This window comes from Periplaneta americana, chromosome 1 (assembly GCF_040183065.1).
Source record: "Periplaneta americana isolate PAMFEO1 chromosome 1, P.americana_PAMFEO1_priV1, whole genome shotgun sequence".
Taxonomy (NCBI): Eukaryota; Metazoa; Arthropoda; class Insecta; order Blattodea; family Blattidae; genus Periplaneta; species Periplaneta americana.
The window spans coordinates 132,312,938-132,329,161 of NC_091117.1; the positions used below are offsets into that span (position 1 = coordinate 132,312,938).

Consider the following 16,224-nt stretch of genomic DNA (forward strand, 5'->3'; position numbering starts at 1 on the left):
AAAATTCAATCCTAGAGACAGCACAATAAGATCATAAGGTACACTGTGTATGTATTTATTTTACCCCCACCTGTAGCAATCAATCCGGGATCAAACTCCGGTCCCATTTGGTCAGAAATCGTACGGTAATTGAGTTAAAACTGAAGCATTTCTTTCTTATTACACTTCTTCAGAAATTATAATGTAAGTTTCTATTAGTAATGAATGTTGTTCATTAATACGAATGATAACATTAGTAAAACATGTGTCAATATCCCCGGCTATGCAACGAATATAACATAGCCTATAACTATAACTATGTGAGTCATGTGTAGAATCATTGAACAGTCATTTCAAAATTTAAAGCGTTATAAACAGGCTATTCTAATATTTGAGGTAGAAAAAAAAATCACTGTGTTGGGCAAACACTGATATCTTTCATTTGTTACTGTTTTTCATTTTAATAGTCAACATTTTTTTTTTATTGAAGCAATAATGATTTTATTATTTTTTACTACTGCTGCAAGAATATGAAGTTTCAAGTCATAGTTCTATCACTAAATGTTAGGATACAGTTGTTCAAAACTTATGACAGTTATATGAATTTTTCTAAGTATCACAGGGAATTTAAAACACTTAAACATTTCAGAGAAGACCCATATTTATTCGTAATTACAGGGATTTAGTCAAAAGGTTTTGGAGAAACTCTTTCTTACCGTAATGGCGAAGTTAACACATATACTGTAATTGCAAAATTTGGTTTGAAAATTACCTCCAGATTTTAATTCTAGATGGTATTCACGGTTTAAAAATTACAGTATGGTGTGGCTTCACTTCTCAATTCTTCATTGGTTCATATTTCTCGGAAGGCAGCAATGGAATAATAGAAATTGTGTATACGAAAAGAGCTACAACAGCATGTATGCTACAGAACATTGTTACACCTACTAAGGAATCAAGACCTCATGTAAGATGGATCCTCAACGCCCCACATCAACACTCCTGCAAAACAATAATATTACACGGACTTTTGCCGATCTTGTCATAAGTAGGCAATTTCCCACAATATGGCATGGCCTTCACGATCTCCAGCTCTCAATCTAGCCGAATTTTGGTTGTGGGGTTACCTTACAGAACGAGTTTTCGTACCACACCAAGAGCCCTATAGCAACTGAAAGATGCATCTCGCAAGAAATTGGGAATATTCCAAGACATTGTTTGCAAAATGCTGTGCTAGTGTCGCAGAAATGATGGTGTTTGTTAAACAGGAGAACGGTGGACATATTCCCAATGTTTTGTAGAAACCAAACTCAAGTGTTTGCCTAACACATTGATGTTCTTTCTATCTCAAGTGTCATATTTTCTCGAATACCCTGCGCCCTCGAATAAGCCACGCACTCCACTTTTGAAAGAAAAAAAAATACAAGCACAAATTACAAAATAAAACTTTCTACAAATGTAATTCACGACCCATTAAGAACAAAACATAAATTCAGTTCAGTTAACAATAAATAAATAAATTTTATCCTGGAACAGGACGCATTTCAAACACATCCTATGCACACGCACTGCACACACATCAGTTGTCTTCATTAAGCGGCTACTTACAAGACATACTGCAACATTAATACCACGCATCATGATTTCCATGTTCCTCCGCATCTCTGATAATAATTTTAAGTTTTTCGCTGCAAGTAAATGATCGCAATCTTATAACTTTAGTGTTATTCATTTTCATAATTGAAAATATAAGACGCATAATCTATACATTTATTACACTTGAACTTGATTCTGACCCATGTACTGCTAATTCAAACGACATTTAACAATGTTAACAACTGAAATACCCGTGCAGGAAGATAAACAATCGCTACCACCTTAGGAGTTGCGAGGGACAAAAATTGGGCAATGTTGCTAACTTCATTTCGAATAAGCTGGTCATCCGAATTTTTTACGTATATATTTCTGAAAAAAAAGTACGCGGGGTACGGTATTATAATATTTACTAGTGGCCAAAAGCAACGATACCTGCTGATATATTGAATGACTAGCTATTTAATATATATATATATATATATATATATATATATATATATATATATATATATATATATATATACACACACACACACACACAATTATACTAAAAATAAAGCAATTAGGAACACAATACCTTTGTACAATGTCATTGAAGGTAGCTATTCGATTCAAACACAAGTCTTTGTATAAAATCTAACTTTACATACTGCATATGGGAACAACTGAGTGAAACACAACACTTGGCACAACATAACCTGACACAATTAGAATGAGATTTGTTGTTGTTTAGTCAAATGTCCGAAGAGAAGTCTGAACCTCACAAGTGATACCAAGAAGCCATCACTTATATATTACAAACTTCTTGAATCAATAACGAATCGAATGAGACATTTCCCATCGTGATAGGTGCTGTAGTTTTCTCAAAATTTTACGTAAGTAACGAAATTATACATATAGATAACGCTCTGAAACTAGAATTGACATGATTTATCTTGTATAGTATTAAAAATTCCAACAACTTCTCAATAATGGGATAATCATTTAGTTTCAATATTTTTATATGTAGTCTTATTGGCAGTTCCTATGACTCATACGGTAGAGAATTTTCGGCTACAAATCAACATACCCATGTTCGATGCTCTAGAAAAGTGAAAGTTTAAATTATATCCTTTGCCGCGTGTCCTCTGTCGACTTAAGCAGAAAACCTTAAACCTCGCTGACCCTATGACAAGTGTGTCAAACGACCCAACTTATACGCCATGATGGAAAGGTAGAAGAATTAAGGAATCATTCATTGCCTGAACTATTTAAGTAAACTGCATTTAATTTTTCAATACTGATATTAATTCATTATAAACAATAACACAATTAGCGATCATGTTATACAAGCCGGTTTTAAGAATTTAATGGCAACTCATCACGAACAATGCTTGGAACAAGAGGTATTCATGAAAAATTTGAATTCACCAAGTGTTGTTTTACATATCACAATACAATTTTGACGTATGAAAACAAACAATCCTACGTTTTATCTATACATGTATATATTTTTTACATCTATGTGTTCTGTAGCGGAAAGACAGGAGGTAGAAAAATAACACTGGAATTTCTCTGTCGCGTATCAAGGGCGCATGCTGTGGGCCTTCCCACCGTTTGTTTTGCACATGAACTTTGATGACTACAAACATTTAACTCAATCCATCTCCTGTTAGAGACACGTGTGCCGAGGGGTCTTGTAACATCGATCGATGTCAACCTATTGTCACAAAAATATACATCGAGTTAATTCGTAAATCTTATGCATACAACACTGATATGTACAAAGTATTCAAAGTATTTCAATTTCAGATCATTGCACGACCATGTTTGTTAATATTACATCTGTCAACACAAATCAATAATGTTTCCCGTAAGTTCTGTGCCGTCGGGAGGCTCATCCTTTGCTCAGCCATCTGACATTTCTCACCAAATAATGTTCGATAAAAGAAATTTAAGACCTAGGAAAGTAGGCCTACTGTGGGGGTACGTTTGCTATGTCGATTCCATAAGAAATTAAACCAACATTCGGTGCTCACAACTCAGTTTTCGGACCGTGTAATCAAAATGACGTAAAGCCACCGCTTGGAGATGATCGTTCTCGGTGGTCTAGTGATTAACATACTTGCTACTGGTACCGAGGTTCGCAGGTTCAAACCAAGTCGAGAACAATGATTTTTTTAAATAGTAAAAACTTGGTATGGCTTCTTTCGGAAAAAAGTATCCTAAAGCTAAGTGTCCCGAAATATGGCTCGTAAAACAACCTTGTCGCTAATAGAGGGTTCGGTTGGAGGTTAAAATGTCCATTTCAATATGTCCGCAAACAGAAATGTCCATTAGCAAAATGACGAATTACATAAATATTCATGAAAAATTAAATATACACAAATACAATGTCCAGTTACATAAATGTCCACTTGGTTTACCTACATGTAAATTATCCATATCAGCATTGATCACACATCTCGCATCACAGATCTTCTTTCTACACACCTCCAATATAATTTTAAGAGTCCACTGGAAGAATGATGGATGTCATTTGGAATACATTTTTCAGGAGAAGCAATTGAAAGTTTGAAATGCTTAGTGCTCAAAGCTTAACTGTGATTTTCCGATCATTACTGGACACTGACTATCAGTGTTAATGACATATAACTCTCTATGTACATCCTATATGTCTTGAGCTATGCATTGACATTCTAGGTTCATTTTCGACAAGAAAGTGACATTCATCATTCTTGCAGTGGACTCTTCATTTATTAACAATTTTGCTCCTTGAATGAAAGTGATACGAAAAGTCATCCTTTTTTGTGAACGTATAATTTCGGCTATTCTGTAAATCTTGATTTGAAATTTGGTACGTCGCTTAGCAACCTCAATCAGACATATTTTACATTGTAGTCTTTCTCCTGGTTACAGCTTCTGTAAAAAAATATATATATTATGGATTTTTTAATTACGGACTTCTTACGGACATTTTTGAGTGCATACTTTTTATACTGGACATCTTGTTGCGGACATTTTTACTGGACTTTTTCCCTTGGACATTTTGCTCTGGACATTTTTGTTTGTGGCCATTTTTCCTCTGGTCATTTTGAAGTCGACAATTTAACCTGGAAGCGAGGGTTCAAAGAAAAATTTACCAGATATTTCACGCCCACGTCGAAATTTTAAGGTAGCACAATGGACCTATGTATACTTCAGCTTGTTCAATTCTCCACCCGTATTTCTTACCTATATTTATTGTTTATTAACACAAAAACGATTTTAATTGCATACATTAAGTTTCAATGTATAAACAAATATGCTGAATTTGTGTCACAGCGGAGGTCTTGTATGTCTATTGGAACTTAATTATAATAGAAAATAAAACATATCAGCGACGTTTTTCACAGTACCGATGATACAATTTTAAAAACAAAGAAGAAGTAAAAATTCTGGCAACAGCACTGAGTAATAATTAGATTGAATGAATTTAAGAAATGTTATGAGATTAGTAATTTCTCTATACTTACTTACTATGGCTTTTAGAGAACCCGTAGGTTCATTGCCTCCCTCATATAAGCCCGCCATCGGTCCCTATCCTGAGCAAGATTAATCCAGTCTCTACAATCATATCCCACAGTCCTCAAATCCATTTTTATATTATGCTCCCAACTATGTCTCGATCTCGCCAAAGGTATTTTTTCCTCCGGTCTCCCAACTAACACTCTACATGCATTTCTGGATTCACCCATACGTGCTAAATGCCCTGCCCATCTCAAAGTCTGGATTTAATGTTCCTAATTATGTAAGATGAATACAATGTGTGCAGTTCTGCGTTGTGTAACCTTCTCGATTCTCCTGCAACTTCATCCCTCTTAGCCCCACATATATTTCCGAAGCACCTTATTCTCAATCATCCTTAATCTCTGTTCCTCTCTTAAAGTGAGAGTCCAAGTTTCACAACCATATAGAACAATCGGTAATATAACTTTAACTTCTATGAATTATAATTTTCAGCTTTTTTGAGAACAGACTGGACGACAAAAGCTTCTCAACCGAATTATAACATTTCTCTATACATTGTTTTTTTAAATTTTATTGCGTAATTTTACGACGGTGTACCAACATCTAGGTTATTTAGCGCCTGAATGAAATGAAGGTGATAATGCCGGTGAAATTAGTCCGGGGTCCAGTACCGAAAGTTACCCAGCATTTGCTCGTATTGGGTTGAGGGGAAACCCCGGAAAAAACCTCAACCAGGTAAGGGCTGGTTCACAATAAACCGGGAATGGAAACGACAACGAGAACGAAAACGGAAATAATGTTAAAATGCATGTATTTAAATGTGAGCATTCACAATGAAATATTGTGAATACTCACATTTAAATACATGCATTTTAACATTATTTCCATTCTCGGTTTATTGTGAACCAGTCTTAACTGGCCCCGACGGGGATTCGAACCCGGGCCACCTAGTTTCGCGGCCAGACACGCTGACCGTTACTCCACAGGTGTGGACTCTATATATTGTTAATTTTACAACTTTTAATTAAAATATCATTCTAAAATTCAAATGCGCCTTATGGTTCGAATACTACTGTGTGGTAATGTACTTTAAACGTTGGAAAATTAAATTAACCAACTTCATTATTCATTTCATTAACTTAGAGTTCTGCCCAAAGACAAGTTTTTCACTGCAAACCCAGCTTTCTCCAATCTTTCCTACTTTCTGCCTTCCTTTTCGCTTCCTCATATGATCCATATATCTTAATGTCGTCTATGATCTGATATCTTTTGCTATCACGAACTCTTCTCCTGTTCACCATTCCTTCCAGCGCATTCTTCAAGAGGCAGTTTCTTCTCAGCCAGTGACCCAACCAAATCCTTTGCCTCTTCCTCATTAGTTTCAGTATCATTCTTTCTTCACCATTGTTTCCAACACAGCTCCATTTCTTATTCTGTCTGTCAACTTCACACGTTCCATTCTTCTCCATGACCAGTTATCGTGGTTACATTGAAGGTCTGCGGTGACTAAATAGTTTGGATCCTCAGGAGATTCGAATTCCCTGTCAAATCTGGGTATTTTCACTGAAAAATTCACATGTGACACCTGTAGCGGACAAGGTCGCAGTTGAGTGTTTTGCCAGCGTTCTTCCGTTTTCTCATGTTAGGTATCAGCATCTTTCCGTTCCAGCTTAATTCCATTCTCATTCCATGACATTCCCCGGATCGCCGGCTTCAGGGGATTGGTCAAGAGAGGAGCGAGGATCCCCGTTGCGAAACCTAGATACACAGCGAAGCCTAACGTAGTCATCTGGTGTGGATTGAAAGTGTGCCTAGGTGGGGTTGGCACAAAAAATTCATAATGTCGCAATGTTGCTTGTGATGACCTCCCTTCAACAGTATCACTCACTAGTAGCAATTTTTAGAAATATATTCCAAACATTTTCTTCAATATCCAGGCCTTTCTTTTCCAAAAATGTAATGATAACCATAATGTCATTCTATTTGAAATTCTTTCCAATTTGTATTATTACATTTAGAATATTACGTGAAATTCTACAGGTGTCCACAAGAAATGCGTGATTTAAAAATTATAGTTTATTTAACGACGCTTGCAACTGCCGAGGTTATATCAGCGTCGCCGATGTGCCGGAATTTTGTCCTGCAGGAGTTCTTATATATGCCAATAAATGTACTGACATGAGCCTGTCGCATTTAAGGGTATATGTACGTGGACGACCACAAAATTATTTAATATTATCAGAAAATGCAGGCTTTAAATTTCCAAAATTGTATAAGAAAATGAGCTCACAATTGGACAAAAATTACAAGGTACCACAACAAGACTTATTAGAACTATCTGATAAAACTATACTAAAAGTTACTAATATTTTTCAAACCAGTTTTATCAAAGTATGAAAAAAAAAAAAAACAAAAAACAACAAAAAAACTGCAGTTACATCATTTGGTAACCATAACAATGTTATGGTCTCTCTGGCATCTTTAATATTTTTCCTGCATGTAATAAACACTTATTTCTGAAAAGTAGACTACTCTCAGACATGTAGAGTTGTTTATTTTATTACAATTAATTTTATATATGTCCTATATAAAAAATATTACAATTTACATAATGTTATGTGACCTAATTTTTTTATTTTCAAAGAAATGGGCATTATTGTAGTCTACCTTTTGCATAAATGCATGTTAAATCAGAATACAAAATTTCAGAATTCTATCTTTAATGGTTGTGGAGTTATGAAATAATATGTCTGAAAATTTTAAAATTTTGGAAAATTTAATGTAAAGTAAAAAGTGAATTCTAAAAAAATATTATCAGCAACCTTTTTTATACTTTTATCAGATATATAAGTTCTAATAAGTCTTGTTGTGGTACCTTGTAATTTTTGTCCAATTGTGAGTTCATTTCCCTATACATTTTGAGAAATTAAGAGCCTACATTTTCTGATAATATTTGTGGTCGTTCACGTACATATACCCTCAATTTTTAATTCATTTGTGTAATCAAAAAGTCGTGTACTTTCTAATTCCTCACAAATATCTAAGAGTGCTATTCATAGACATTTCGCTAGTTCGCGCTACGAGCGTGCTAAACTAGCCCCGGCTATCGACTGGTTACTTGTACAAGATTCATATCATATCATATCATATCATATCATATCATATCATATCATATCATATCATATCATATCATATCATATCATATCATATATCATATCATATCATATATCATATCATATCATATCATATCATATCATATCATATCATATCATATCATATCATATCATATCATATCATATAACATATATATCGCTAACACTGGTTTATGAATACGAAAAAGGTTAGTTCGCTGATCATCCATAGGAAGCCTGCGCTAAGAATGTCTATGAATACGGCCCTACGTTACGCTGGTTTTCTTAATAATACCACTTCACAGATGAAAAGACTTTTAGGGCCATATTCATAGAAATTCTTAGCGCGGGCTTCCTGTGGATGATCAGCGAACTAACATTTTTCGTATTCATAAACCAGTGTTAGCGATATGTTACGATATGAATCCTGTACAAGTAACCAGTCGATAGCCGGGGCTAGTTTAGCACGCTCATAGCGCGGGCTAGCGAAATGTCTATGCATAGCACCCTATATGTCATTAACATGAATGATCCAATATTAACACACAGCTTCCAAAACAGATGTAATTTTAACTCTTACTTATCTCGATTACAAAGTCCATTTTTAGGAATCGAACAAGCAACTACATTTTAAACTAACGTCAAGTTCAAAGTTTCCCTACAAAAAGTATGAGAAGAGTATCAAAGTATCCGGTGGTAATCGTAGTACTACTAATATTACCATTCCAGTCACGACTTGTTCGCTGCTAATGAAATGGTCTGGTCGGATCGTATCGTCGGACATTAGCGGTGAGCGGTACGAGAGTTGAAGATGCCATGCGAGCTCAGTGGTTAAAACTTTTACACCCTTATAGCTACAGCTACAGTTACCTTCTGTGGTAATAGAAGGGGTTCGCTACTGCTTCAGTTGCGTGTATAATTGAATAGGAAGGCAAGGCGAAGCTATCAAGCAGGCAACGTCTTCTAGAAACTACTAACACAAGAGAGAACATCTTCTGTCTTGTCAAATTGAAATTCAATCCTCAAACCAACTAAAAATCTTGTTAATACGAGCAGTAGCGAGGCAATATTGAAAACTTCCTCGTATAAACAATGCCGATCCAGACATACCGTGTACAAAATATTACCATCACAATGTAGTTCGTTAACATGCCACGATATAATATAACACAAAATGTTCCTTTCGAAAGTACCTAATTCCAATTGCTTGTGAAAAGTTAATAGTTCAAAGTATAGTGACAGAGCATGTTTTGTCTGAAAGGAAAGATCATTATCATTTATGAAATGTATTTATCATTTTATCATTTATGATTTATATCATTTAAATCAGTGGTCATCAGCACTCCCTGAAATAGGTAACGGGTAAAAAGTGTATCTGAATATGCACCGTCGTGCAGATGGGAGAGGGAGGAAGCATATCCCCCAATAGCCGCGGACGCACGCTAGTGCAATGTCTTAACCGCGAGTAAGAGACGTTACCCCGAGGGTGCACTGTGCTGATGACCGCTGATTTAAACAAATGACCATATCTCTATGTGATGTAGAGACGAAATCAAGGTGGTAGACGATCTCCTACCATGTACGTTGCAACATGTATGCAGTCACTCTGGCGATGGCTGCAATGATGCGCTACCAAACATATTTAAGGCCAGGGTGCGAATTAAGATTTCTGACGAGGGGGGATAGAATCCTAGATAGAGAATACCATACATAAAATTATTATTATGCTCACTCGATACGGTTCAGTGCTTGGTCGCACTGAGTTACTTGTCTTGCATCTTGATCATAATAATAATTATATTCATGAGCAGGCTTAAGATACGACGTGTAATTCCTAAGTTATTGATTGTTGTCAGCTTGCCGGTGATGATGATAATACATCAATTTATATTTACTTTCCTTACTTTATAAAGTACATATACTTGTACTAAAACAATTATATTTTGTGAGGGGGCATAGAAGTTATCCCTGGCAGGGATGTTTATATGAATTTATGAGAGGGGGATAACTTTCCAACGGGGGGGGGGGGAGAAATCCACCCCATCCCCCCGTTAATTCGCACCCTGCTCAAGGCCTTCGTAGTTCCGAAAAAACCCTAACCTCAAATAATGAGATCTAACGGGGTAAGATCAGGAGATCTTGGGTGTAATACCAATCCAACGGCCGGAAAAAATATGGTCCAGAGTATGATGAACTTTCCTGTGACATGGGGTACGGGCGGCATTTTGTTGAAAATGGACGTCAGGCTGCAGGTGTTGAATTTGAGAAGAGAAGAACAGCTCTAGCATGTGTGAACATGCGACCCCAGTAACAGTTGCTTCAAAGAAGTAGAAGAGGCCAAAAGATTTCATTTTGTGAGAGTGCATACTAAACGTTGAGTTTACAGTAATACTGTCCGGAGCGTGTCCCATTATACAGTGTGCGCGTTTTTTGTGCCTAACACGCGGACATTATGGCGATTAACCATTCCTGATACATGAAAAGTTGTCTCACCGGAGACGACTCTAGTTGGTAACCTACCGTGCGGAATACAAAGGCGTAGTTCTACGTCAAAATAAAAGGATATGCCTAATGAAATGTATTGTATCGAAGAATCACTGCCAACAAAATAAACATTAAATTACACATAACATTATACTGTACAGACGTGGACAAATTATTGGACTAAAACGTTTTTCTTGGAAACATAATATAATTCGTCATATCAACTATCAGTATAATTCACAGAGTCTCTATTGTTGTAAATAAGATTGTTTACATCTTCTGGTATATTTTTCCAATGGTTAAATATATTTTTTCTGGCTATGTTGGTACTACTGGTGTTTTAATTAGCCTATATATTGCAGAAGATATTCTCCCATGGCCTGCAAGAAGACCGGACATGAACGAAATTGAAAATCCGTGATCTATAATGAAGAAGAAAGTGAACAAAAAGAGGCTTATATCAAAACATGGGCTCATTTAAGCACTGTCTGATATCTGGCTAAATGATGCTGATATTCAAAGAAAGTGTAAAATTTGGTTTCCAGCATCCCTGACAAAATCAATGTGTTAATAAAGAATAAGGGAATGTTCACAAAATATTAGTAACTTCCAGACTCAATTTTCTGTTCATTATTTCTGTGCAAAATACATTTTTGTTCATTATTTCTGCCGATAAATACAGCTTTGTTGACATATAATTAATTTAGTCTAATAATTTGTCTACGTCTGTACTTAATGACATTTATTAAAATTTTACAACAACACTTAGCATTAGAAAAAAAGTGTGCGAAACCTGGGCCTTGAACAGAGCAGATAAAAGAAAATTTGAAACAGTGGAAATGAGATTTCTGAGAACAGCTTGATATAAGCTGCGAGATGAGAAAAGAAATAAAGAAATCAGAAATGAACTGCAAATATGTTTAATATGAATAAAAGGATATAAATATAACAATAAGAATGACAGGACTACCTCTTGGGATGGACCAACAAATCATGACCTACACTCCTAACAGTCAAAAGAATGTGAGCCGTCAAAGAATAAGATAGAAAGATAAGTTATGTTTTCCGTATATGGACGGAACAGGCCATATCACCCAATCGAAGTGATGATCATGATGATGGTGGTGGCGGTGAGAGGTATTGTTGAGTGTAAGTTTTCAAATTCAGAAGAATGTGTTCACACAGCAAATTCTTAACACAAACTATAGTAGGAGTTCGGCTGTTACTGTTTACTACTCCAGAGTTCAAGGTCGGTTCACAGAAATAGAAAACTTCGATAACTCTGCGAACGTTAAAACAGGACCCATATTTATAGGAACTATCCTTACCTAGTGCAAGGTGGGGATAACGTATCGCCCTGCATATTTAATCGCATTATAGTATGTGAACAATGTGTGAATAATGCATTCGAGGGACTCTTCGTTTCTGCGAGAAAGGTGTTCGTAGAATAGCGTGCTGTTGAAATTTTGAGTGGATGATATCACGCATTAGTTTCTCATGTAGGTCTACTTTCTACGCCGAGACGAAAGACAATTGAGAGTTGTGGAACGGGAGAGGAAATGGGTACCCAGAGAACATGACAATATTATCGCTGTCCTTCACATAAGATCTGCACTGAATGAAATTTGAACACGAGTTTTATAATGTTATACATTATATAAGTCGGCTAGTATTTAAGTGCGCGTGGTGGGCAAGCGAGTTACTTTTGCGACGAAATATAATTCTGTGGTACACTTAGTACATTCGTCATAAACAAATACATTCATTAAGACTAGAATCCGGATTTCGAAGCACTATCAAATCTTAAATCATGCATGCATTCATACACTATCATGTGACAAAACATGCACATTGAGGCGAAAAAAAAAACAGTAAAAAATATGGACTATTAAATTTGACTTCTACATTATGTTACTTTTTAATTTTATTTTGAAACGTACAAACTAATTTCGCAAAATTTTCCTCACTTAAGATCATGTGTTTATCTGGAACACGTTCTTGAACGTAGAAAATAATATTTCTATGTCACAAAAATTGGGCCTAACACGTGCATAATTAAGCGAAGAAATTTGGGACAAAATTGTTGTTTATTGTTAACAAAATTATTGTTTATTGTTAGTAAAATAACATGTACAAAAATATAGTCTCAATTCTTCCCTAAGGGAGTAAAAAATCGTGTTCAGGGAGTTATCTAAACACACACTTAACACAAACAAAGATAATTCTTTGACACAAAGTGGGTCAACGAAAAAAAAAAAATTATAGGAATAAATTAACTTTAAAAAATACAATTTCAATTTTAACAATATAACTCATACAAATACATATACATATTGAATCAATATATATTCTTTAAAAATTAAATTCCTAACGCTATTTTTGAAATTTCTTATATTAACATTTTCCAGATTTGGGTATTTTCAATTATTTTATTATATAACCTTGGACCAGACTAGGTACCATGGCTAAGAGCTATGCTTGTGAAACACTTTGGTTCCTCTAGTCGTATAAAATCGAATCTTTTAGTTCCATATTTATGACGATACAATTTGAATTTATTGGGATTTTTATGTATGAAGCTTAATAAGGCAATATAATAAATTTGTTCAATTTTCAAAACATTAAAATCAGTGAAGAAAAGCTCGGATGAGTAATCAATTGGTTTATTAAGGCATATTTTAATTATTCTTTTCTGAGTAAGTATTAGTGGAGTGAGATTAGAATTACAAGCATTTCCCCACCCCAAAAATTTCATACTGGAGAACGGATTGAAATAAAGCTAAATAAATGAGACGAAAAATATTAACTGTTAATTATGACCGAAGTATAACAAAGATATAAATTGTTTTACGTAATCTATTGCATAACTATGTAAATGTTTATTCCATCGTAAATGCTGGTCGATCGTAATGCCTAAATACTTAACTTCTGAAGATTCGATTAATATGGGACATTCACAATTTTGAGAAGAATAATCAGAATGATAAATTTTGAGTTTAAAAGAAGATTGAGGAGATTTAAGAGAGAGACCGAATTGTAAGTCTTTGGCATTTCCGCATGACTATGACCTCATCGGGAATCGAATCCTCGACCTTCACACTTTGCAGTGTTATGCCTTAACCGCAACGCTATCGCGCCCCCCAAAATAAACAAATACTTATGCTTTTCTTACAACAATCAAAATAAACTACATCACCGTCCGTCTTCTTGCAAGCATGCTGCATCTGGCTTCATTTTTTTTTTCAATATTTAGACCTCTGACTTGTATAGAGCGAGAGTTGGGGGTTGGAAATTTTAGTATAACAAAGGGACAGTTTAGTAGAAAGTCCAAAGAGTAGTTGTCAAGTAGGCTACCACGAAACCATATTATTACTAGTAGCTTTCTTTTTTTTTATATAGACAAATAACGAGGAAATACCAGTTTCTACAAAAAGAAAAATTCATAAAAGGCGCTGTTATGTAAGTTAATATAATATATGCACTAAAGCCAGAAAATAATAATAATGCAATATAAAAATATAATTAAAAATATAAATGTGTTATTAAATCTAATATCTTCAAAATATGCATTATGCATGAATTCACTGCAAAAAGGCCAAAACATCCAAAAATGCATGGAAAAGTACGGTTATTTGGAAACAATAAGTTATAAAACAAATATCTGCAAAGTTTGAGAAGTATAATAAGCTCATACTGTAAAAAAACGTGCATTTGCATGGAAATCCGGGATCTAATTTATGATTCCATTATGCACATGTGCCGACTAGTCCTATTTTTATGTCTGCCCTTGCAATATCTCTGCAATTAACGTAAATACAACACTAGCACCAATGATGAACGACTTAAATTACACTAAATTACGCGTTCAGCATAATTGAAAGGAAATGGTCTAAATATATTGACATATGATCATGCAAAACAAAGGAAAGGGGACGAATTTTAATTTGTATCAACGCATAACTGATAAAGATAACAAGAAACTTATCGAAACGGAGAAGAGCAGTAGGCTTACAGAATCTATCGCTAAAATAAAAGCAATTAAAGCCATATTTTATAATTATATTAATCTATTCCACATTACTTAACATAACACCGTAATATGTTGTTATAGTACTTACGGATCCCTTGTAGAAAACAGGGCGTTCACCATTCAGTTTCTCAAGTGTATAGCTGATATCTGTAACAAAGAATACTGCTCTAATGATTGATGACCAATACAGCAAGAAAAGGCCTTACGTAATTACCCTCTTAACACTTCACTCGAATTTGCGTATGTCAGTCAAATGACGAATATCTCTTAGGTGTAAAAAAATAACGTATTGTTGATTTAGTATAATGGTATCATCCGTTCAAGGTCACAACTGCTTTTCACATATTATATCGTCAAAAAATTGTAAAGATATTCCTGATTTGAAATTAATGGCTTGCTCAATGCGCTTTCGAATATCCAAAAAGTAATATGATCGGCAGTGGGGAATTTCACTGAGGATTGCAACTCAAGTGTTGTTACAAAATTAATTTCCAGATATGGAGGGTAGCTGCGAATATATTGAATAAGCAGTCGTGGACAGCCGATAAGGGGTGGTCCTCCAGCTTGGGGGTTGGGCGAAGGGCTAACAACCCATCACCGTAAAAAACAGCTTGTTACGAATTCCTACAGTAAGCCTCGGAATAAGACTGATTCTCTGGCACGACCACAGCAAAGGAATAAGGTTTTGAGATTTGGCACTTGGAACGTAACTAGTCTTTATAGAACAGGAGGGGTAACATTAGTAGCAAAAGAACTAGCTAGATATAGAATAGACTTTGTGGGAGTACAAGAGGTTAGGTTAGATGGGAATGGCATATCACAAATAGGAGATTACTTGTTGTATTATGGGGAAGGAAACAATAATCACCAATTAGGAACAGGATTCTTTGTACATAAAAGAATAAAATCAGCAGTAAAAAAGGTCGAATTTATCAGTGACAGGTTATCATATTTAGTACTTAAGGGTAGATGGTGCGACATCATAGTTATAAATGCTCACGCCCCTACAGAAGAGAAAGACGACTATATAAAGGATAGCTTCTATGAGGAATTGGAACATACTTTTGATCAGTTACCTAAATATCACATGAAAATTTTATTGGGGGATTTCAACGCTAAAGTAGGACGGCAGGATATTTTTATACCAACTATTGGAAAAGAGAGCCTACACGTAACTAGTAGTGACAATGGAGTTAGATTAGTCAACTTTGCCACATCGAAAAATGTAATTGTCAAAAGTACAACATTCCCCCATAAGGATATACATAAATATACTTGGACTTCTCCAGATGGATTGACACACACAACCAAATAGATCACATCTTGATAGATAAACGGAGACATACTAGTATAGTAGATATTCGAACTTTCAGGGGTGCAGACTGTAATTCTGACCATTATTTGGTGATTGGAGAATTAAGAGAAAGATTATCAGTAGCCAAGCGAGTAGAGCAACAAGTTAATATTACTAAATTCAATATTTTGAAATTAAAGGACGAGGAAGCTAAGCAAAAT

The 16,224-nt window shown here is 35.1% G+C and overlaps 1 long non-coding RNA gene across 2 annotated transcripts in view; it reads right to left on the reverse strand.

Moving 5' to 3' along the window:
- Window positions 1-16,224, reverse strand: part of LOC138701012 (uncharacterized) — a 731,347-nt gene that overhangs the window by 55,535 nt on the left and 659,588 nt on the right. For both annotated transcript variants that reach the window (XR_011332423.1, XR_011332422.1), the window contains one exon: window positions 14,798-14,856. This is a non-coding gene — a long non-coding RNA (uncharacterized lncRNA). The remainder of the gene's footprint in view (window positions 1-14,797; window positions 14,857-16,224) is intronic.